A 24,179-nucleotide genomic window follows, 5' to 3' on the forward strand; every position below is an offset into this window, starting at 1 on the left:
TCAACACAGAACCGTAGGATTCCATCCTTCTTTGCCACAAGAACAACAGGAGATGTCCACGGGTTCGTCGACGGCTGTATCACGTCGTCCTGGAGCATTTCTTGAACTTGTCGGCGAATAGCGTCACGTTCCTTCGAAGAGACCCGATAAGGCGGCTGTTATAACGGTCGCTGGTTTGCATCAACAATAATGCGATGCTTTGTGAGCGGAGTCTGCCTAACTTTAGAGGTCGACGCAAAACAGTCGCGGAAAGATTCGATAATGCTCTCCAGGCAGCGTTTCTGATGAGACGGGAGGTTCGGGTTCACGTCGGTCTTGATGGGAGTGGTCGGTGCCTCCACTGATGCCGGGATTTCGGACAACGCGTGCTGTCCCGCGAATTCATAAAGTTCTTCGAAATACGCAATAGCCGTTTTGCCAGGCAAACACTGAGGTGCAGAACCGAAATTGGTCACCAGAAGTTCGGTTCGCCCACTGTTCAATTCAATAATTCCGCGAGCTACACAGACTTGCCGACCAAGGAGCAGCGAGATGTTGGTTTCAGCGATGCCACGAGTGCTGGGGCTGTTATCGCACTCTACGGTAACAAACATGCTGGCTCTTGACGGGATTACTACCTGGTCGTCACAGACGCATAGCTTAGCCCTGCCTGGCTCAGTATCGTCGTCGACAGGGCCTTGGGTGGAAAACCACACGATTAGCTCCTGCAGATTGATAACGGCACCGTACTCCTGAAGAAAATCCAAACCGAGTATGAGGTCCTTGGAGCACTCGGGTAACACAGCAAAGCAACCAGGGAAAGTAACTCCGCGGATCTGGATTCGTGAAGTGAAGACACCGATCGGAGTTATGACGTGGCCATCAGCTGTCCGGATCTGCGGCCCAGACCAAGGGGTCAGAACCTTCCTCAGGGCCGTGGCTAACCGACTGCTCATTACAGAAAAATCGGCGCCGGTATCCACTAGGGCGGTAATGTCGTGGTTGTCGGCGGATACCGGAATTTCGGCAGAAACCAGTCGGTCGCAGCGTGTCGTTGAGGTCGTCGGGTCAGGTCGTCGTTGGTCGGAGCGTCGCGGCGAATCTTCGGATGGAGGCTCTTGACACGGTTCAGTAGCGGCGGCCGGAGGACGCCGTCTTCAGTTTTCCCGATGTGGGGACGCACCTCTGAACTGGCCAGAGGACGACGTGCGGCCGGGCGAAGAGAACCGCCTTGGGGATGGCTATCGGGACTGACGCCGCTGCGGGGTCGAGGACTGGACGTTATCAGCCAGGTACAGCTCGATATCCCGTGGTCTTTCACCGTAGCGCGGTCGAGGTGCGTCAGGTGAAAACCCCCTTAAACCCATTCTCCGGTAGGGGCAGTGACGGAGGATGTGACCGGGCTGCCCGCAGTGGTAATAGAGCGGCCGATTGTTTGGCGTTCGCCACACGTGGGCTTTGCTCATGGGGGGCCTGTACTCCTGCGGCACAGATGGTACTGCTGCGCTCGGGTACTGCAGAGATGGCACTGGCATGGGAACGACGGGGGAAAAGGCTTGCCTCGCTGGCCCAGGACTTCGTAGTGCCTCGCTGTACGTCATAACAGAGGGCGCCGGGTGTGGAGCTGGGGGCAGCTGCACAGCTCGTCGGATTTCGTCACGGACTATGTCGGTTACGGCAGCGACATTGGCCTGTGGAGCTTCAAAACGAAGTTTCGCCAATTCCTCACGCACAACGCTTCTTACAAGCTCCCGAAGTTCCTCGGCGGGCAGTGACGTAGGCGTGTACTGGGAAGCGGCTGCTACAGTAGCCTCACGTCCGTAGTGCGCGCCCCGTTCCTGCAGAGAGCGCTCGATACTCGTTGCCTCCCTTGTGAAGTCGGCCACTGTTCTTGGCGGGTCACGGACCAGTCCGGCAAATAGCTGTTCTTTTACGCCGCGCATTAAGTGGCGCACCTTCTTCGCCTCTGGCATAGTAGTGTCGGCCCGATTGAACAGTCGCGTCATGTCCTCGATGAACATCGCGACGCTCTCGTTGGACTGCTGGGACCTCGAGTGCAGAGCGATTTCAGCCTTTTCTTTTCTTTCGCTGGTAGTAAAAGTCGCTAGGAGTTCTCGGCGAAGAGCCTCCCAGGTGGTAAAGGAAGCTTCGTGGTTCTCGAACCATGTTTTGGCCGATTCCTGCAGCGCAAAGTATACGTTGCGCAATTTGCGCTCGCCGTCCCATTCGTTGAAGCCCGCCACTCGGTCAAAGTTGGCCAACCAGTCTTCTACGTCCTCGAACCTGTCCCCGTGGAACGGTGGCGGCGACCGAGGTGTGTGAAGGACGAATGGCGGGGCATTTCCGGAACTGTTGTCTGGCTAGCCACGGCTGACGTCATTGCTCTTACCGCTGTTATCGGCGCTGCCAGTTGGCCGAACTCTGGCTGTAGGCCTCGCAGGCGGCGGCTCGCTTTGTGGACGGGTGTTGTGTCCACGCGTGGAGAACAGGTGTCGAGAGAGTCCTCGCAGTCAGAGTACATGGGACGCTACCCCGCACCTCCACCAAATATGTCACCGACAAACGGTTGAAGAAACAGACCAGGTTCTAAGTAGACGAGGTGGGCGTGCCAGCCAGCAGGCAGCTCGAGCGAGGAAGACGTTCTTCGAGCACCTCGAGTGCCCAAGGTTTGGCAAATCCCAGCTTAAACAGTTCGGCCGCGGTACGGCGCCACTGAATGGTTCGTACGGTGGCAACATTAGCACTCCATGTTTACTCCATTTGATAATGAACCAAGTGGCCTTCAAAAGGTACTTCTGCAAATATCTGATTTAATGTGATCGCATATATGCACCTTGCATTGAGATCGTCAAAGAGAAATAATCGAATGAGGCTACACGTGCGTGTTTTCAATGCCTGTGAAGTAAAACTTGCTCGCGAAGCTGATCGATGCACTAGCTTATTGACAAGTGACGCTAACAGCACGTTTTTTTTTCTGGGGAACAATTCGGCTCTGCCGTCATGCAAGGCACCATAAAATAAATCTATATATATTCAACAAGCCAGCTGAAATGAACTTACCGGCCAAGATTAAAACGCGCGAGCGGTAATAATCGGAACTGCCGTCCCCCGCTGTCCACTTCACGGCATAATACGCCCTTGAAGAAAAGTCTTTTCCGATCCGAGGTTGGAAGTCTTCGATGTCATCAATGGAGACGATGGCATATTTTTTATTTTTATCGTCTTCATAGCGCACATAAGCGTGGCTGATCATCAAATAGAAACAGCAAGGAGCAACTAGTACAACAAGGCTGCGAGCCACAAGAGACAGAACCGACCGAAAACACGTGGCCTGCACAGCTTTTGTTTACGCTGCATATCAGCATTCAGGATTTAGCAGTCAGTTTCCCACTTTACAAGTAATAAAGTAACAAACTAACACAGCAGAAGCTTGTTCTTCATGTGTTTTAATGCTATAAAAAATAGCATTTTATTCATGCATTTTTTATGGAGAAAGAAACGCACATCGAAGATACAAACACTTCTACAATAAATACCAAGCGGAGCAATAACATCGACTGGATCAGCTAGACAATTATTTTCAAGATGGCGGCTGTCAGCTGTGTTTGTTTGTGTGCTGCTGTCAAAGGCAGTTTGGAATGCAGTAGGTAAAGTTTTCATGCGTTGTGGTCGCCACTAAATTTGACAACAGAAATGCATTCTTCGCGAAAACGAAGAAAGCGAGCACCTTACAAAGCCTTAAGCCCGGATTCAGATTTTCAACTTCCTCGGTCTACCGCGCGCGCCCGCCACCAACGTGCTGCAAGTTCATTCCGTATGTCTTTAGACAATATTTAGTACAGAGCGTACACGCGCGACTTAAACATATGCTTGTATTGTCGCAGGGAACTTCAGACGCAGCCTTGTCATCTGAAGATGACCCCTCGCCTTGGGAAGAAGACTCCGCTCTAGGCAGTGTTCCCGCAGGTCTGGCTAGCAGCGACAGTAGCGGGACTGAAGAAACAGATTCGGATGCTGCCGATTATGACGCAGCAACACAAATGGGGGTGAATCTGCATCCCTTGATGGCAGTAGATGTGCAGAAACTCCACAAGAACAGGAGACTAGTGGTTCTTCGTCAGTGTATGACAGCGAGGTTAGTAGCTTTCGAATAAACCGCGGGCACGATCGCTCAGTGGAAGCGCAGCCGCTTCCATCCAGAGGCCGTGACATAGGGACTAGAGTTTCCTTTTTAGAGCTCCAGAAGTGATCACATCAATTTTTCGGGATCTATCTGAAAAAAATTAAAGCTGCTGCCACTGTCAGCAAGTAGCTCTTAAAGGTTGAAAATCACTTGAGGCTGACAGTTGTACTGTTTAGGCATTGTTAGCTGTTCAAGTTATTTCACCTGCTGTTAACTTTTGTCAACTTTTTCGGGTGGAATGTCTTTAAAAGGTGTAGTTCTTTTTATCTTCTTTAAGCAGGCACCATTTAAGCATCGCCACGGGTGCTTGTTCTCAGACCTTCTAAATCATAATTTTCATTTAAGGAGTAGCTACCTGAACAACCTGACAAAGAACCTGGGCCTGGCGAAAAGTCTTTGTTTAGCCATCTTTTTGAAGAGCTCATCAATGAAAAAGTAGTTGTGACAAAGGCGGATGCTCTTCTGATGGTGCTGAAATATGCCTTAAAAATAAGCTATCTCTAACAGGGCTCACAAGCCTTATAGAAATGATGAACAGTTTCTTTGAGCGCCCAATCTTGCCTCACTCCCAGTACAGGCTTATCAAACTGCTTGAGCAGTCTGGGACATCAATGATTTTTCACTTTTTTTGTCCTAAGTGCTTCGCACATATAAGCAACATTGATACAAATTATTCTTTTGAGTGCCCAGAATGCAGCAATGTAATCAACGTTTCCAAACTTGAAGACGTACCATTCTTTGTCTTAGATATTGAGTCTAAGCTGCAGAAGTTACTGAACAATTCTGAATTATTAGACTTGACAGAATCGCTGACACAAAATAGCACTTTTTCAGATATATGGGATGGACAGCTGTACCGCGATTTTGTTACAAAAACTACAGAAGTTGGACCGAGGATTAGTTTTTCATTAAATGCAGATGGCACACCACTTATTAAATCAAGTGGTACTTCTTGGTTGGTTGGTTGGTTCATGGGGTTTAACGTCCCAAAGCGACTAAGGCTATGAGAGACGCCGTAGTGGAGGGCTCCGGAAATTTCGACCACCTGGGGTTCTGTAACGTGCACTGACATCGCACACTACACGGGCCTCTAGAATTTCTCGCCCAAAGAAATTCAGCCGTCGCGGCCGGGATCGAACCCGCGTCTTTCGGGTCAGTAGCCGAGTACCATAACCACTGAGCCACCGCGGTGGCTCAAGTAGTACTTCTATTTGACCAATTCAGCTAATTGTAAATTAAGTGGCAGTTGAGCAAAGGATGGCGAAGCTTGTTTTAGCCGCCTTGTGGTTTGGAAAACAAAAGCCAGACATGGCATTATAGCGCCCGGCGACGCTATAAATCGCAGGCGCAGAGATCGGCGTTCCCGCGATAGAAGAAATAAAGATGGACAGCGCGTGCTCGGAGCGCACGCCCGGCACGGGCTGTTAGGAACTAGAAGCCTGCCACGCTGGTCATCTTGCTCTGGTGCTCCGCTGCGACCCCGCAAATCCTCAACAGTGGTGACCCGGCGAACCGTCCCTTCTATCCCAGCGGCGTCCTTGCATGGCGTACTGGCAAGACCCAAGTTTCGTCCCGCCGCTCCCAGCGTTCCGGCCTTCAGGCGTCGGCGGGTGGTTCGCCCAACTGGAGGCTCCGATGTACCGGGATGGTATTACCATCCAGCCGTTTAAACACGCAGTCCTTTGCGACATCCTCCCACCCGACCTCCTGCGTCGGCTCACCTACTCTGCCTTCGGCTGCCGGCCATACGATGAGCTGCGTGCGGCTGTCTTGGCTGACTTCGGCGCCTACTATGTTCCGCCGCCGCTCTCCGACGCAGCGGACCCGTTTTCGCCGCCGCCAGCCTCCGGCCCTGCACCGGCCTCGCTCGCGCCCACGCAGCCTTCATCAGAACCCGACCCGCCTCAGCAGCCCCTCCCCGCATCGCCGCCACTCCAGCCCAGCGTCTCCGGCCCAGCTTCTTTAGCACCTACCGCACCAGACGCTGCCGCATCGCTTCCGACAGCACATCCTGCTACTCCGGACACGTTAGCAGCACTGTGCGACGACTCCACGGCCCCAAGTCCACAGCCATTCCCTCAGCAGCTCGGTGAGATGCCTGGCCCACCGCGGTTTGCCACGTCAGCGAACTCAGCGACAGATGCGCCTCGCGCCATTCTGTTCAGCGCCTCCGGCCATACCGCCTCCCATAAGGACGATACAGCGTCTACGGCACAGCCCGGTGAGCAACTTCTCTCATCTGCAATAGTGCCGCCGTCAGTCGAGCTCTTCCTCGACGAGTGCCCCATTCCGCCAACTTCTGTACTCTACTGCGTAGCACCGCTGCCAGCCGAACGCTCACCTGCACCCTTATCGCTCATTCCACTAAAGCCGTCAGTCACTGACCTGAGCGATCTTGCTAAACGCGAAGTGAGATTGCTGGCACCGCAGCATCTGTCAGATACCAGCCCCACTACCCAGGCGGCCACACCGCCTGCCCAAGAGGCCCCACCCCAAGCCCTTAGTACTGTCAACCACTTCTCGGAGTCTGACCCTGGCAGCTCGACACTGTCGCAGCAAGCGTCTGCTTTGGTGCCTGCCTTGAGCCACCTTTAGCAACGAATGGTAGAGCTACCCACACCGAGTAATGCGGCAGTTGTCCGTCCACCAGCTGTGTCTCTTGCTGTCCGCCAGCCGTCTGATGTAGCAGTCTCAGTTATACGGCTGCAGCCACCCACAGCCGACAATGCCCACCCGCGAATCAGCACTGGCCAGTTGCTCTGGACTGCCACTCTCGCTTCACCCAAGCGCCTGCCATTGAGCCCAGTAACTTGCTCCGGCATCGTCACAGCTGTCACCGCTGTGTCGACGGTCCCACCACAGCTACTGTCAGTCAATGGAGCCGTTTCGGCCGCTCCTGTGCTTGTGACCGCGTGCTCGGAGCGTCAGATTCCCATCGACATCAGCCGCAACGTTCCAACACCGATGACACTTGTGTCAGCGGGCAGCACTACATCGGTGACGGCCCGACCATGGCCTCCCCTGCCCCCATGTTCATTGTCAGCTCGGCACCCTGCATCATTCGCCCGTTGCTCAGCAGCCAGGCTCGTCCACCTGAGCCCGCGCCCTCCACCCGACAGCTCTTCCCAGCCCCTGACATGAACTTGCGTGACCTCGTAGCGACCCCGTGGGGACACTGTTCCTCTAGCTGCCTGCTTGCCTGCCGTGGCTACTCCATCTCTGCCCCGTCGGCGCGTACATTTCGACGTTCCGTCTAGGCGGGGGGCCCTATAGCACCCGGCGACGCTATAAAGCGCAGGCGCTGAGATCGGCGTTCCCGCGATAGAGGAAATATAGACAGCGCGTGCTCGGAGCGCACGCCCGGCACGGGCTGTTCGGAACTAGAAGCCTGCCACGCTGGTCATCTTGCTCTGGTGCTCCGCTGCGACCCCGCAAATCCTCAACAGCATTACTCCAAGGTGCATTTGTTGATGCCATGAATAATTTATGTAATGAGGATTTCACCCTAGAGCATCAAGGAAAAACTAAGAAATTCAAGGCTTTCTGTGTTTGCTGTGCTGTCGATTCCGTTGCGCGGGCACCAATGCAAGGAGTTACCCAATTCAATGGGTATTTCGGTTGCAGTTGGTGCCTCCAAGAAGGGGAATGGGCTGGGGGCTCAATGCGGTACCCTGTACTTGGTATCGATCCTATTCACCGGACTGAAAAGCATATGCTAATCGACATGGAGGCTGCAGAAAAAGAAAATAAGCCCATCCATGGTGTAAAAACTATATCGCCTTTGATTGCTGTGCCATACTTCAACATAGTGTCAAGTTTTGTTCTAGGCTATATGCACTCCATTCTGCTCGGAATCGGCCGTTGAGTTTTTGGATATATGGCTTCAGTCATCCAATTGCCAGCATTCAATCAGCCTTGAGCAAGAGAGAATGGACCAAAGGTTAATGGCCATACAGCCTCCGAAAATAGTGAGACGCATGCAGAGACCGACGAAAGAGCGCAGATGGTGGAAAGCCAAAGAACTTGAAAACTGCATACTGTTCTAGAGCATCCCAGTGCTCGATGGCATTCTATCAAAAACATATCTACAACACTGGGCATGCTTAGTCGAAGCCCTCCATATTATGTTAAAATGCAACATTGAGGCTTCTGAAATTGACATGGCAGAGGAGCTTCTCATGGAGTTCCACATACGTGCGGAAATTCTATATGGGAAACAATTTATGACTTACAATATGCGCCAGCTCACACACATTGTGAAGAGTGTTCGGCACTGGGGGCCACTGTGGGCTCATTCAGCCTTCCCTTTTGAGTCGGGGAATGGCAGCCTAAAGGAGGTTGTGAAGGCAGCAAATGGAATCCATCATCAAGTGTGTCGTCGTTTGCAAATGGACGAGGTAGCTCAACAGCTAACCCAGCTTCATGTTGACCAACGGGTAGTGCAGTTTTGCACCTCTCTTGACGCAGCACTGAACAAAAAAGAGTGTTTGCTCCAGTGACGGCATCCGCTTCTTTGGAAATGGGACTGAATACAAACAACCAGGCCGTCAAGTTGGAGCTGAATTCAGTATACCTGCAAAATTCTGAGCAGTATGCTAGAATGCGCATGAAAGGATCTGTTTTTACTGTCAGGGCGTATGCGCTTAATAAGCAAACAAATAATTCTGTTGTTCAATTGACTGATGGCTCATTTGCAATACTTCAAAAACAGGTTTGTGGTGGTGATGCCAAAACTTACGTCCTCCTCAAGAAACTCAAGTTTAGTCCAGTAAAATAATCGATGGTAACTATGAGGCATCTTCTGAAGGTTGTGGCAGAAGAGCCGGACGTGCTTGTTCTGCCAGCATTAAATATTGAGAGAGTTTGTGTACTCATTGAACTTGATAACACATATATTGCTGCAGTTCCAAGCTCATTCACGTTTTGAGAAAATTTTAAATGTTTTTGCAGAAACAAAAAATTCTCTGCCAACATTGCCTCATTGCTCGACTTAAGAGCATTAGCTACAGCAGCTTCAAGTGTTTACATCGGTGTGCTCAGAAAACGTGGAGAAGGTGAAATCCAAAATCCATGGATGTTTTCTCTCTGGAACCGTCCTTTCTAAAACCCAAGCAGCACCATCTACCCGATGGATTTTGCACTACTATGCAGCTTCCAGCTACCTTCGCTGTATCTGGTATATTTCCTCGTTATATTAGTTCATTAATTTTACGAACGTATGCATCACAAAACGTCGAATTGTTTGGCACTATCTGGAACCCCCTGTGACAAACGGTTCGGCCGTAATGGCCGTCTGAAGGTCGTCAGAATGCAGGGTTTGGGGGAGAAGGGTCGTCGGTGTGAATCCCACACATTTTGAGTTTCATCTTTTAGTAATTTTATCCTCGGGAACATGCCAGGTCATTTCACACCACTTCGAACATTCTGCGTCAAATGGGTGGCCCCCAAATTTTATGCAAATGGTGCTGCCGGGGAGTCCCATATCGGTGGCCACTATGCTGGCACATATATAACGGATCGAAAGTATAGTTATCAAATGAGGCGCCGCTACGCGCCCGCTGTTGCTATGTGACATAGTGTGGTCACATGATAACTGTTTTCGTCAATTTGACCATTACAGACAGACGCATTCTTGGCAAACGTAAGCAGTAAGAGCTAATGCTCTTAAAAACCAAATTATGGAACATCCCAAAGAGACTAAGGCTATGAGAGACATTGCAGTTAAGGGCTGTGGATAAATTTGGACCGCTTGGGGTTTTCCATTTGCAGACGACGACATGCTTCATGGATGGGTCGACCTGCAGCCTTGACATGCGCTGACATCACACAGGAGCATTCTGTATGTTTTTTTTAACCTAAATATGGCCAAATTCATCATTATTAGCCTGACTACGCCCACTGCAGGGCAAAGGCCTCTCCCATGTCTCTCAAATTAACCCTGTCATGTGTCCATAAACTGGCACTGTAAAGTTGTGGAACTCTTTTATTGGCGCTGTCACTAGTCAACTCACAAATATCTGTCAGTGAACTCTTAGATGTTTTTTTTCAGAGTGTTGATGTGTCCGATGTTGTGCAGGTTCAGTGAATTAAGACTACCTGTGGTTGAGAAAAGAATGTAAGGCAGTCTCATGCATTGTCAACTTGCTAACAATCTAGCAGTAGTGAGCTGCTTTTCTAAATGGGAAATCCTGCTTCATGCTGCTAAAATTTTTGGCTCTTTTTTTGTGCCACAACTCCACAAGTATCATTAAAAACATTAGCATAATCAAGATCAGTCATCATTTTTGACTTGTGCAAACTGTTTCCATTACAGCGTTGGGGAAAGTAGAAGTGCAGATGTATTAAAAATTTTTAATAGTTCAATAGAATGTATTGTTCAGTTTGAATCTTACCACACATTTTCAATTCAGAGTAATGAGGCAGTGTTTGAAATATGACATTTTTTGTGTTCTTTTAAACTCACAGCTGAAATTGTGACATTTCTAAACAGTGCTAACTATCTTGCACAATCGTGCACTGCTCACATAAATTGACCTCTGCCTTTTTGATATGTCAGATCACCGGACAGCGGCAAAAGCACATGCATGGGAGCGCTAGAACCTGATGAAAGGAATTAGCGACCAGGAAGAGCCTCCATGGTTTGCTTTGCACTTGTGGTTCAGGAAACTTAAGTTAAGGGCTGTGCAGTGCATCATTGCATGATAGTACGATAGCTTGTGATCTCTACGATGCTCGGTACATACAGAATAATTGGCAAGGAAGAGTGGAGTGAGCGAAGTTGTAGCACGCATATAGTCTAGCAGAGTGGACTGTGGTCCTTTACGTGATATTGGACAAGAAAAGGTTTGGTTTAGTTTGGTTCATGGGGTTATGGGGTTCTTTAACGCGCACTGACATTGCACAGTACACGGGCCTCTAGCATTTCGCATCCATTGAAATTCGAATTCTGCGGCCGGGATCGAACCCGCGTCTTTCGGGTGAGCAGCGACGCTCCACGACCCCGACCCGACCAGCGACCAGCCGAAATCGAGGAGTTTTGCGTCGGGAAGGATGCTCATCGCCGAGCCGCCTATCACGTTCTCCGTCGCCATCGTCATTGCGCTTTGTATCTCCTAGCCGAGGTTACGCCTTGCGTGAACTCTCCCCCAGCCCCCGAAGCTTAAACTGAATAAAGCAGCCTCTGGAGGTGAGGCTGCTTCTAAGCGCAAAAACAAAGATCCTCCATCAACGAAAGCACAATACAATGCCTCAAATACGACGACAACACCGACGATGAAAAACGACGCGGCCCGACTTGAAGCTTTTACCGCTGCCCAGAGAAGCAACGTCGTATTACGCCCACGAAGCCGAGACCGCACACCGAAGACAACGTGCGATACGAGAACGCGAACAAGTGACCTTGAAGTTACGGTTGACGGTCACGCGGTTACTGCTTTGGTCGACACGGGAGCTGACTCCTCCGTCATGAGCGGGCCACTCATTGTCCGACTCAAGAAAGTAGCAACAACATGGGATGGCCCGCTGATGCTGATCCGCACCACAGGTGGTAACCTTATTACGCCGTCAGTACGCTGCACACCGAGAGATACAGTAAATGGGCGAACCTATGCTACAACCTTCCTCGTCCTACAGAAATGCTCGCGAGACGTGATTTTGGGAATTGACTTCCTGAATGAACATCGGGCGATCATGACCTTCGGTCGAAGTCGATCAAGCTTTCCATGGACAAAGCCATACCTGCTGCGACGAGCGCGACTCATCACTTTGCCTTAAACGTCCTCGACGAAGCACTGAGCGTGGCGCCCCGATCGAATGTCGTCGCCTGCATAAGTACCGGAGCCATCGAAAATGCCGATGGCGTCGTCGAGGGGAACACCCAGTTACTCCTGGATCGAGGACTGGGCGCCGCAAGGGGAGTCGCCGAAATCCGAAATGGTCAAGCCCAGGTGCGGCTAAACAACTTCTCCGAGGAATACCGGTATCTAAACAAAGGTACGATGATTGCTTTTATCGACGAGCTGGCAGACGTCAGAGACACGTTTGCCCTCCCCGACCAACCCGTAGAACCACCTGACCGAGGCCAACAACCCACGTTTGTTATCAGCCTTGCATTACCACGGAGCAGACATGACCAAATACGAAGTCTTCTTCAAAGGTACAGCGATTTCAGCATCGAATGTGTTGACGAACCCGGCTTGCCAAGCACCGCATTGCCACAGACGAACACGCCCGACCCCTGCGGCAGAGCCCCTACCTCTTATCGCCGCTAGAACGCCAAACTATCCGCGAGCAAGTGGAAGAAATGCTTCGTGACGACGTCATCCAGCCATCAAGGAGCCCCTGGGCAGCATCAGTTGACCTAGTAAAAAACAAAGACGGCACCCTTCGCTTTTGCGTCGATTACCGCCGCCTGAACAGCATTACGAAGAAGGATGTCTCCCCCTACCCCGCATCGACGACACATTTGATCGGCTGTGCAACGCTAAGTACTTCTCATCGATGGACCTGAAGAGCGGCTACTGGCAAATTGAAGTCGATGAAAAAGATCGCGAGAAGACCGCGTTCATCACGGCAGACAGACTCTTCGAGTTCAAGATGATGCCATTCGGACTCTGCTCCGCCCCAGCGACGTTCCAGCGAGTAATGGACACGGTGCTGGCAGGCTTGAAGTGGCAAATTTGTCTAGTCTACTTAGATGACGTTGTTGTCTTCTCAAGCTTTCAAGACCACCTCAGAAGGCTTCGGATAGTGGTGGAAACAATCAAGTCCTCAGGGCTAACACCGAAACCAGAGAAGTGCCACTTCGCCTACGAGGAGCTGCTGTTCCTAGATCACGTCGTAAGCAAAGATGAAGTTCGCCCAGACCCTCAGAAGACAGCTGCGATCGCAGAGTTTCCACAGCCTAATGACAAGAAAGCTATAAGGAGATTCCTTGAATTGTGCGCTTATTACCGGCGATTCGTCAAGAAATTTTCGCGCATCGCTGAACCTTTGACCCAGCCTGCTAAGGCTGACGTGCCTTTGAAATGGGAAACGCCGCAAGTGGAAGCTTTAAAAGAGCTGAAGCGCCGCTTCCAGTCCCCTCCTGTGCTCGGGCACTTTGACGAAAACGCCGAAACCGAAATTCATACCGATGCTAGCAGTGCGGGCTTAGGGGCAGTCTTCGTTCAGTATAATGGTAGATAGTAGAAAACTATTGCGTACGCTAGCCGTTCACTCTCGAAAGCCGAGGCCAACTACTCGACCACCGAGAATGTCTCGGCATTTTTTGGGCCACGTCGATATTTCGCCCCTACCTGTACGGACGACCATCCAAGGTTGTGAGCGATCACCATGCTCTGTGCTGGCTAGCCAATTTGAAAGATCCCTCCGGCCACCTCGCTTGTTGGAGCCTGCGTCTTCAAGAATTCGACGTAACTGTAGTCTGCAAATATGGCCGCAAGCATTCCGACGTAGACTGCTTGTCACGAGCCCCCGTCGACGCAGCACCGTAAGAGGAAGAGGGCGACGCTTTCATAGGACCGGTAAGCGCCAGCAGTTTTGCGCAGCAGCAGCAGCGCTCGGATCTTGAGTTGGAAAGCCTAGTTGATTATCTGAAAGGCAAGACCGCATCGCCTCCCCGAGGGTTCAAGAGCCAACTGTCGTCCTTCGTCTTTCACAATAATGTCCTCCTGAAGAAGAACTTCGCGCCCAACAGGACCGTGCATCTTCTTGTCGTGCCCAAATTTATTTATTTATTTACAAGTACTGCGGTCTCAAGGAGACCAAGCAGGTGGGCATGTGTACAACATTTTCATTTCATTAACATTAAGTGATAAGTTATTCTCTTGTGTTTGACATGGCGGGAGCAGGAAAAAGTGATCAAAAATTAACAAGTTCGCATTTCAATTTTGCACAATAACGACCTTCGTATAATCAGAAAAAAATGCACTTGCATGCGCTACTGCGCAGAAAAAACACATAAAAAACACAACTGAATGAAAAGACGGGAAAATGGCACAGAAAGAATATTACGTTACAAAATACATAAGTAGCGCCTGGTCAAAATTGTCAGTGGAAAAAATTTCAGCCGGCAGATCGTTCCACTGACTAACTGTACGAGGAAAAAAGGAATTTTTAAATAAATTAGTGCGTGCGTGGAAAGGCAGCAAAATTGTGAGCGTGACGTTTTCTTGATGCGCGTGGCAGGTATGGTTGAATGTACGGCCGTCCGTTGAATTTCAGTGTCTTATGATACATCGTTAAAAGAAATTTAAGTCGTGCTACAGATCTTCGTGACTCTAAGGTAGGTATGTGGTTGACAGCCATGAGCTGTGACGGGGAATCTGTGGAACTGAACTTGTTGAAGATGAACCTGACTGCTCGTCCCTGAACCATTTCAAGTTTACGTTTATCCTTTAGGTGAAAGGGATCCCATACTATTGCTGCGTATTCTAATTTTGGCAATATGTAAGTTCTGTAGGCTAGAAGTTTTAAATCAGGAGGTGCTGTTTTCAGTTTGTGACGCAGAAAGCCGAGTTTTCGAGAGGCGGCTGCGCAAATGTTCTCAATGTGTTTTGACCATGAAAGAGTGTTTGTAAGCGTTACGCCTAGGTATTTGTATTCTGTGACTTAATTCTGTGAAATATCTCAGGCAAGAAATTATGCAGGCATGTCATGACGAGCTGATTGCAGAGAATCGTGGGATTGCTCGCACGTTGCACCGCATAAAGGAGAAGTAGTATTCGCCGCGGCTAGCTGCCGACGTTTCCCATTACGTGAAAACCTGCCGTGAGTGTCAGCGACGCAAAACGCCTCCGATTAAACGAGCCGGACTCCTGAACCCCAGGCCACCTCCAACTAAGCCCTCTCAGCAAATAGGAATGGACCTCCTCGGCCTTTTCTGACTTAATCATCAGGTAACAAGTGGGTCATTGAGGCCACCGACTACAAGACCCGCTACGCCGAAGCAAACGCGTTGCCTAATGGTACCGCAACAAAAGTCGGCAAGTTTTTTGTCGAACGAATTCTCCTGCGACACGGTGCTCCTGAAGTGCTTATCATAGACAGAGGAACGGCGTTTACAGCGGAGCTGACGCAAGCCATTTTAATCTACAGTCAGAGAAGCCATCGGAGGACAACTGCCTATCATCCGCAAACTAACGGACTCACAGAGCGTCAGAACAAAACCATTTCAGACATGCTGTCCATGTACTATCGCGCTCAATATGAGTTGCAACGCGCGGTCATCGACCGGGGCTCGTTCCGTGGTGTGCCTCCTCCAAACAGTCGCTCGGAATTCTGGGAGAAACTGCTGTTCCAGGTAACAACAGCACCCCCGCCCAGGAAAAAGTTTCTCCCAGAATTCCGAGCGACTGTTTGGAGGAGGCACACCACGGAACGAGCCCCGGTCGACGACCGCGCGTTGCAACTCATATTGAGCGCGATAGTACATCGACGCCGAACACAAGACATTGGACATCATTCTGCCCTACGTGATCTTCGCCTATAAAACTGCCATCTAGGGAACAACAAGGTTTACCCTGTTCGAGCTTGTATATGGCAGGAAGCCCACGACAACACTCGATGCAATTCTCCCGGTGGTTTCAGACGAAGACAACGTCACGGCGCCGCCTACCTACACCGCGCCGAGGAAGCCCGAAGACTTGCGCGGCTTCGCATTAAAGACGAGCAGCACACTGACGCCCGACACTACAATCTGCGCCGACGAGACACGCATTACAAGCCGGGTGATCGTGTTTGGATATGGACACCAATTCGTCGACCTGGATTGAGTGAAAAATATCTGCGGCGCTACTTTTGCCCGTACAGGGTTCGCCGTCGCATCGGTGACCTCGACAATGAAGTCATCCCCGACGGCACGACAGCATCTCAGCGACGACGCATATGCCTGGAAGTCGTACATGCCGTACGCCTTGAACCATATTATGAACGCTAAAGGACTTGAAGTTTGTATTCTCCGTGTTTATTTTCATTTTTGAAGCATCGAGGCGGTGCTTCTTTGGGAAGGGGGTAATGCCACGTATCTGTTGTGTCCGTTCGTTCGAGCTCAAGGCCGCAGGAAAGGGGTGTTATCATTTTTGTTCGTGTCGCGAGAAGCGACCGGACTAATCTCGATTGATTACAGCCATGAAGAGCTGCGTCTACGTTTTGCCAGAATGCTGTAGATGATCTTGTCCTGTTATCTCGAAATATCTTGCCGGCTTTAAATTGAGCGATGCCGCGAGCGGCGGGCATTCGTAGTTCGACGACTGGCGAGCACGTTTGTTGCTTACGCCGCCGCCGCGTGATTCAGCCCTTTGCTGTCTTCGTGATCAGTTCTTTTGCAGGTGCAAGTCAGCTCAAATAAAGAGCTTTGTTTGCAAGGCTTGTTGCAGTCTTCGTGACCGCTGGATTGCCGTCCCGACAACGTGACAGTATTGATGTTGCAGCAAGTAGTTAACATTAATTGCCTCAGTATATGTTCGAAGTCTGGGGTTTTCAATTAGGCGGCATTTATGTTTTAGTTTTGCATCGAACATGAAGTGCACTTTTAGAACGAGAGCTCTGCTCCTCAGGGTACAAGTTCCGATTTCTATGTGGATGAGTCAATGACCTTCAGTGCCTCACAAGATCAGACTGAACTGAACTGCATGGTGTTATGGCTCAAACTATGGCAGTATGACCACGTAATCATATACATTATGACCACTGCGTACCTGACCTTCACCTTGACATCTGATTTCAGACAGTGGTCGCAGCATTGACGATAACCTTTACTTCTTCACAAGGTCAAACCGAACTTAACTGCCTGGTGGTATCACCCAAGTTATGGTAGTACGGGCACGTGAGCATAAGACGGGAACCACTGGGTATTTTGACTTTTCACCTTTGCCATTTACCTTGACATTTGATTCCAGGCAGTGGAGACCATGCTTAAAAAAGCTTTCATTCGTATATCTGGGTTCAAGCAATGTTGAACCCCAGACATTTTTTCGTTTAACGCCCCGTACACTTCTAACGTCTGAATTCGTGTGCGGGTCTCATGACACGTAAGCGTATTCGATTAGGACCCGTATGAGTGAAGTATACAACAAGGTTTGTTTTGCTAGACGCCCTTTTTTTCCATCTTCTTACTAGCCGCAACATTTTGGCTGCCGCTGAAACTATGTTTTTAAATTCAGGGTTTTAAATGAGATTTGAGCTGATCGTTACACAAAGCTATTTGCAGTGTATGGTTTTATGGCGTTTAACGTACCAAAGCGACTCATTGAGGTACGCCGTAGTAGAGCGCTTCGGACCATTTTGACCGCCTGGGGTTCTTTTACGTTCACTGACATCGCACAGTACACGGGCCTCTAGAATTCCCCGAGCCTTTGATTACGGCGTCCCTCATAGCCTGAGTCGCTTTCGGACGTTAAACCGCAATAAACAAACATATCCCACTGACAATCCAAGCTCTGTTTTCTGCCGCTGCCATGTGCGCCGCCGATGAAAGTTACCAAACTTACTTGCAGACTGCAGAGTGCAGTACATTAAAAAAAAAGTGCGCGTATGTTTCCTACGAAAGCATTCATAGCGCGCAGCTAAGTTGTAGCAGTGGACGGCAGAAAGCTTGGTAAGCGGATAGGATAAAGAAGCTTGCGAGGATAAGGTAGGAGCAGCTGGCGCAGGGCAGGGCTATTTAGATAGATATCGTCATCATCATCAGCCTGACTACGCCCACTGCAGGGCAAAGGCCTCTCCCATGTCTTTCTAGTTTACGGTGTCCTTCTCCAGTTGCGGCCAACGTATTCCCGCAAATTTCTCAACCTCATCCGCCCACCTAACTTTCTGCCGCCCCCTGCTACGCTTGCCTTCTCTTGAAATCCACTCTGTTACCCTTAAGGACCAGCGGTTATCTTGCCTTCGCATTACATGCCCTGCCCAAGCCCACTACTTCCTCTTGATTTCAACTAGGACATCATTAACGCGCGTTTGTTTTCTCACCCACTCCGCCCGCTTCCGAGCTCTTAACGTTACACCTATGATTTTTCTTTCCATAGCTTGCTGCGTTTTCCTTAACTTAAGCTGAACCCTCTTTGTTAGCCTCTACGTTTGGGAGAGACCTTTGTCGTGCAGTAGATTTACAAGGCTTATGATGATGACGATTCTTGTGGCGGCAGAGGCGATTTCCTCCTCATCTGTGTTTATCTTCTAAATGGCTTTCGTCGTTACTGACAAACCTACTTTTCCGTGAGTGACTGGAGAAGGTCGTTAAGTGGGCAGTTTTTATAGCGGAAGTTGCTAGTGACTGGTCTCCGTGACGCTCCGCAACCGATTCCACACCCACAATCGCAAGCTCTATTTCCCGGGCGCCGCCGTGGTGGCTCAGCGGGTATGGTGCTCGGCTGCTGACCCGAAAGACGCGGGTTCGATCCCGGCCGCGGCGGCTGGAATTTCTTTGGAGGAGAAATTCTAGAGGCCCGTGTACTGTGCGATGTCGGTGCACGTTAAAGAACCTCAGGTGGTCGAAATTTCCGGAGCCCTCCACTACGGCGTCTCTCATAGCCTTAGTCGATTTGGGACGTTAAACCCCATAAACCAACCAACCAACCTATTTCCCGGGCGAAATCATAGCACTCGGGATGTGCAGGACAAGAGCTTTCAAATAATCGTTTATTGTGAAAACAGGAGCGTATAGCATACAACCATGTGAACTTTGCAATGAAAAAGGAACTGTAGAAAGGTGATAGGAACACGGCTAGCAATGCAACCACGGCCGCTTGTGGGAAGAACCGAGCTTCTTTTGCTAGCAAATGCTATACTAACGGCGTAATAATGCGCTGAGCCATATGCGCGATCTCGGTAGCTTCGACCAGTTCTCTGGTCAGCTGATCCCTCCGATTATAAGGAATCATGGTGTTCTTGAAAGGTGACCGGCAATCACACGCCTGTCACTGCACTGCAAAATAACTATCTGCATTGCACGCACTCTATTCTTATATTCTCTCAGACGAACATTTACATATCGGCCTATTTGGCCGATGTAGAATTTTGAATGCTATAGTGACGCCTTGTAAATTATGCCCTTCGGACCAGAGATGAAGGCTTTCTTATGAGAAATTCGGCTCTTTCCTTGATCACAAGGCTTGAGAAAGCCTTCTGTAGCTCCTTGTTAAAGCTTTTCGATGTTGCTACAGAAACTTTACAGTTTCTTGACCATATAAGCGTGCGGCCACGTAATGCGCGAAACACCTTCCTGAGATTTAAGTTGTCTCAGGATTTGAGCGGGGCAAAACGGTCGGACCCGTCTAGCCGTTCTCCCGCATATTAACTGTGGTTTCAAGTGGTATTTCAGCGGCACACGTGGCAGAGAAACACTCCATTCGCTGTCTCTGCACCACTGTCGATATCGGTGTCGTATCGTAGCAGAGTTCAGCTTCTTAACTAAATGTTGCATGGCTGCGGCGGCTGCACAGACGGAGACATGGCTTGACTGAGAGCGTTTGCGTGTTGGACTGTGCTTCCCATGCGCAGTAGATGCCTGTATAAAATCTGCCAATCATAACGCTGCTGGAACCGCCCCGTGGAAATATGGCTTCGCTCAAAAGGCAATTCTGAAAAGGTCTATATGGTGAGCCAGCGCCCGCAAACAGCCACTACACGGGTGCGGCAAAAGCAGCAACTGCGCATGGTGGTCAACCAAGATCGCAATCATCATCGTTTTTGGCAGCGCGCACTTTAAAAGCGACGACGAGTTTTCGAAATAAGGCGCCCGTCAGAATTACGCTAATTTCAGACATCATCGAAACAGTTGCTCGCAGCTAAAAAGCATATCATAGAAATGTGACCCTGTTTGGCGTGAGATTAAAAATGGTAAGACGCATGACGGCAGCTTTGAACCTGGAGTGTGGGAAGAAGGAATATTAAGACATTTCAAAAACATACTTTTCTTTTGCGTCAAAGGCACCTTGACCAATTGAACTTTTACCAGGCTGTGGGTTTGAGAAAATGGGCAAAGTAATTTAAAACATACTTAATATCGGATTGTCGTATTACCGTGGCAGTCTCGGACATGAGTGATACCTGTATACGGACACGACGACTGCCGTGCCACCTAGGCGGCGGGCACTTGCAAGCTGAAGCGACGTGCTTAGGTTTTATTAAAACTAAATTTTATTGTGCGAAGAAAGTTTTATAAAGCGATCGTACATAAATCTTGTAATAGCTATCACAGACATCAATCGGTGGCAGTGCTGGCAATGGAAGCACGGGGGAGGGGGGGGGGGAGGAAAAGCGGGGAGGTTAACTGGCAGATGAAACCAGTTTACTACACCGCAATGGGGGAAAGGGATAGGGGGATATAAAAGTGAGGAAGAAAAGGGAGAGGTGAGAAAAAAGATAAGGCGAAAAGGCTTCGGCAAAGTAACAGCCTGTTGTGCATGGCCCGAACTATTAGCAACCGCAGGAGGGCCTGGATGAACCGCTGATGATCGCCACGGCCAGTGTCCGTTAGCGGGCGTGTATCGATGTGTTCCAGAGCAAGGTGTAGAGAAAGTCACTCAGATCGGTATGCTGGGCATTCACAAAAGATAAGAGATATGGCCTCATCACGGCCACAGATGTCACCTGCAGGGTTATCAGCCATGCCGATCACAGTAGAGGAATGGTTTGTGAATGCGACACCAAGCTACAGGCGACATAGCAATGGAAGCGCCAGTGTGAGTATTGTGGCAGTGGGCTCTTTAAAGATATTTGAAGAAATCATAAAAAGCTGGGTGAAACCGTCGAAGATATGGCGACTGGTTGCGAAAGAAAAAGTTTTGGCGTTCGAAATATTTTGCAACCAAATCAAACCTCGATAATGCTCTCAGTTCTTAAGATTCGGGGTTTCTACTCCAGGTGACGTAGCACTAACTCCACCAGAGCTAATAAGCTTCTGTACCGGCTGGCGTTATCGTCGGTTCCAGCCCTGCTTTTTTTAAAAATAAATTTGAAGTATGAATTGGCAATTTCATTTATTCCTCTGGTTCCCGTTTACAGTGCAAACCAAGAACGAGCAGGCAGAAGGCGTTACAGAATGCCTAAGGCCTGCCCTCCTTATGAGAATAGCAACAAATTCGAAGGATTTACAGCTGACGATAACAATAACTGAATGCATAATGACAATACTATTTATAAATTGGCTAAGAGTAAAACATTATTACTTGTTATATATTACTGTTCAACACAACAACGAAAGCATACAACTAGCATAGTGAGTTATGAAAGTGACATATCGTTCCCAACTCTTTTATAGTTCTAGTCATTTCGACGGCTTTGCATTGCTTAGAAAGAAGCTGTGAGTATACATTGAGAGCTCGTGGTATCGCAAACGTCCACTTCTTCTGGTGACCATAATTTATGCGGGACTTCGAAACATGGAAGCTAACTGTTCAAAAGGAGTAAGCTCTAGAGGTGCGGAGATGTGCCTTTTAAACCTTTGGCGACTGTTTTTTGTTTGATTCCTTATGTCTATAGCAAGTTGCCACCATACATTATTTCTATATTAACGGACCTGTGTTTATTGAAAATTTGTCGTGTGTTTTGGCTGAGTTAAAAGGTTGAATGTAGCACTGATTCCTCTTTTGTAATGCGAAAATAATTTTGCGATATTAGTGAGTGTTGTGGTGCCCAAAACAAGTAGCCCGTAATGTACATAGGAGTAAACTAAAGAGTAGTCGAGCTACAGTTCGCATCTCACCGGTAAAATTGTTCTAAGTCTGTTTATTATTCCCACTGACCGTGAATCGTGGAATTTAACCTCCCGAAGTGGCACTTGGGCCACAAAGGACGCCGTAATAGACAGCTATGAATTATTTAGACCACCCGGGGTTTTTGACAAGCGCTGACATCGCACAAAAAATAAATACGGAGCCAATAAATACGGACGCGGCGGCCCGGATAGAGCCCGAGACACTCAGATCAACCAGAAATTAAACACACGATAAAACCACAGCTCTGCTGGCGGAAACGTGGAGGCTAACAAAGTGGGTTCAGCCAAAGCAGCCAACGCAGGTTAAGGACAACGCAGAGTGCTATGGAAAGAAAAATCGTAGGTGTAACGTTAAGAGATCAGAAGCGGGCGAAGTGGGTGAGGGAACAAACGCGGGTTAATGACATTCTAGTTGAAATCAAAAAGGAAGAAATGGGCTTGGGCAGGGCATCTAACTCGAAGGCAATATAACCGCTGGTTCTCAAGGGCAACGGAGTGGATTCCAAGAGAAGGCAAATGTAGCAGGGGGAGGCAGAAAGTTAGGTGGGCGGATGAGATTAAGAAATTTGCAGGAATACGGTGGCCGCAACTTGCGAAGGACAGGGTTAATTGGAGAGGCATGGGAGAGGCCTTTGCACTGCAGCGGACGTAGTCAGGCGGACGATAATGATGGTGCCTCTCCCGTATTTCTCTGATCTTTTCCTCTCGCGCCACTGTAAGTCCCGACTTCTCTATGCCTGTTTTCAATGTATACGTAGCAGATCTTCCTTCTGATCCTCTCTTTCTGCAGCTTTGGCTTCCTCCCCGCCTTCGTCGCACAGCTTCGCATTTCCTCCTCGCATCCCTACCGTTCTCAAGTTGCCCATTTCAGTTACGCGAACACGCAATTCATGTGAAGCGTATTCTCTTCAATAACGGCTCTCGCCAAAACAAAAACGCTAAGTCATGGAACATTAGAAAGTTAGGTGGGCGGATGAGATCAAGAAGTTTGCGGGAATACGGTGGCCGCAACTTGCGAAGGACAGGGTTAATTGGAGAGACATGGGAGAGGCCTTTGCACTGTAGTGTACGTAGTCAGGCTGACGATGATGATGGTGCTTCTCCCGTAATTCTCCAATCTTTTCCTCTCGCGCCACGCAAGCCCCCACTTCTGTATGCCTGTTTTCAATGTATACGCAGCAGATCTTCCTCCTGATCCTCTCTTGCTGCAGCTTTGGCTTTCTCCCGCCTTCGTCGCACAGCTTCGCCTTTCCTCCTCGCATCCCTACCCTTCTCAAGTTGCCCATTTCAGTTACGCGAACAGACAATTCATATGAAGCGCTTCCTCTTCAATAACGGTTGTCACCAAAAAAAAAATGCTGTCATGAAACATTAGAAAGTTAGGTGGGCAGATGAGGTTAAGAAGTTTGCGGGGATACGGTGGCCGCAACTGGCGAAGGACAGGGTTAATTGGAGAGACATGGGAGAGGCCTTTGCCCTGCAGTGGGCGTAGTCAGGCTGATGATGACAAATAAAAACACATGATAAAACCACAGCTCTGCATTGTTAATGTCGTGATAGGAAACGTTCTACAAGAATTTCACTTTTATACTCGTCTCCCTTAAAATTCACAAATGAGTAGTAACTACGACTAATGCTACCGCCAAGGAATACTGAATTTTGGTGACGTATAGAAATATTTATGCTGTGATGAGCCGACTCGCACAGTTCGTATGAACGGCCACAGTCCTTGTTCCAGCGGTGCTGCTCAGCAGGCCAGCGTTCGGAAGCGCAAACCCGAACTTCGTCAGCTTCGGCTTCCTTCTTCTTTCTCTCCTTCGTCGGCGCTAGCTGTGGGGCATCAAACCCCAACTCTTTTTCTTACAACGACAATTTGTACATCGGCTCATGCTTTCTCAGAGCCGAGCGTCACTGCGTACCGCACTAATTCCGCTGCATTTGAGCGCGTGTCTCCTGCAGGTGTTCTGCTGGGTGGCCACCTTCCTGGTGTTGAGCTACGCCAAGACCGTGGTGACGCTGGTGCTCTCCAGCCACGGGGGGGAGAGGGCGCTCTTCTGGGTGGGCGCCTGCACGCAGTTGGGACCCCTGGTCGGCAGCCTGGTGCCCTACCTGCTGGTCAGCCACCTGGGGCTCTTCTCCGAACGAGACCACTGCGCTGCCGCCTAGTGGGCCCCCACTACTATACACATCCTAAGCAGGAGCTGACTTCAAGACCTCGTCACCAGCCATGGGCTTCGGATGCCGCCGCGAACACTTAGAAAAATTTGCATGTGGGTCAATACCTAATGTCTTAACCTAATG

The 24,179-nt window shown here is 49.6% G+C and overlaps 1 pseudogene; it reads left to right on the plus strand.

The window, feature by feature from the left end:
* The first annotated feature begins 4,612 nt into the window (after positions 1-4,612).
* Positions 4,613-24,044, plus strand: LOC149334464 (uncharacterized; annotated as a pseudogene).
* Positions 24,045-24,179: the final 135 nt, after the last annotated feature.

This window comes from Amblyomma mixtum, chromosome 8 (genome assembly GCF_055824585.1).
Source record: "Amblyomma mixtum isolate Tamu chromosome 8, ASM5582458v1, whole genome shotgun sequence".
Taxonomy (NCBI): domain Eukaryota; kingdom Metazoa; phylum Arthropoda; class Arachnida; order Ixodida; family Ixodidae; genus Amblyomma; species Amblyomma mixtum.